Source organism: Octopus bimaculoides, chromosome 25 (assembly GCF_001194135.2).
Source record: "Octopus bimaculoides isolate UCB-OBI-ISO-001 chromosome 25, ASM119413v2, whole genome shotgun sequence".
Taxonomy (NCBI): domain Eukaryota; kingdom Metazoa; phylum Mollusca; class Cephalopoda; order Octopoda; family Octopodidae; genus Octopus; species Octopus bimaculoides.
Genome location: NC_069005.1, coordinates 2817430 through 2818557, shown reverse-complemented (window position 1 = coordinate 2818557; position 1128 = coordinate 2817430).

Genomic DNA, 1128 nt, shown 5'->3' with positions numbered 1-1128 from the left:
TATATATATATATATATATATATATATATATATGTATATATCAGTAAAAATAATATCGATAAAAACTTGTCATCTAATTGATATGGCTGTCTCCCACGGGTAACAACGTCGCAGACAAGGAAATGAGAGAGAGACGGACGTACAAAATCTTAGGTAAGGATACTGGCATAATATGAAAAATGAAGATCAATGGTTTGCCTTTTATCTCAGGACCACTCGGCGCAAAAATGAAAGAAATTACAAGAGAAATCCATAGCCATAATACCTGAAAACCTACGATTGAAACAAACATATGTAATAAATCGAAAGGCCACAATCCATATTTTCCGAAGTGCAACATCACTTTAAATTTCATACATTCTATACCATTTTTCTTAGTATTGATTCGTGTACGTGCATTACATGTATCTAGTCCTAGCGCTTCACCGCTTTATACAATCATCAGCTGTTTTAACAACATCATATCTGTCATGTACCGCATGATTCTGGTTGCTGCCCATTGGATATTAAAATTTTGAATGATACCATAAGTTTTCAGGTAGGATGCAGTCGAGAAACTTGCTTCAGTTCCTGCGTTTGTGTTAGTTTATCGATCCACCGTTTATGAGAAAGAAAAGAAATTGACCCCGGACAAATCTGAACTCGGTACAAAATGCATGACCTTTTGTCCAGTTATCTGCCGATGATTCTTACATGCGTCTTATAATTGGCGGCGGATTATCGATGCTAACTGTACGAACAACGCCAAGATTTTTATTTTTCTATATAAGGGAACGGCTTTACAAGGACTATATCGATCTCAATACGTGGCTGTTATTTACTTTATCGAACGCGAATGAACGAAAGGCAACATCCATTGAGGGGTGTCGAAGGGGTCAGACGTAAGTAAATATAAAAATGCTCTTCCGATTTTGCCAACCCTGTTAACTTGGCGTCATATTATTGATATCATATCTCAAGACAATCACTAGCATTGTCTATAGAAGGAATATATCTATTCATCATCATTATTATTATTATTATTATTATTATTATTATTATTATTATTATTATTATTATTATTATTATTATTATTATTATTATTATTATTATTATTATTATTATTATTATTATTATTATTATTATTAT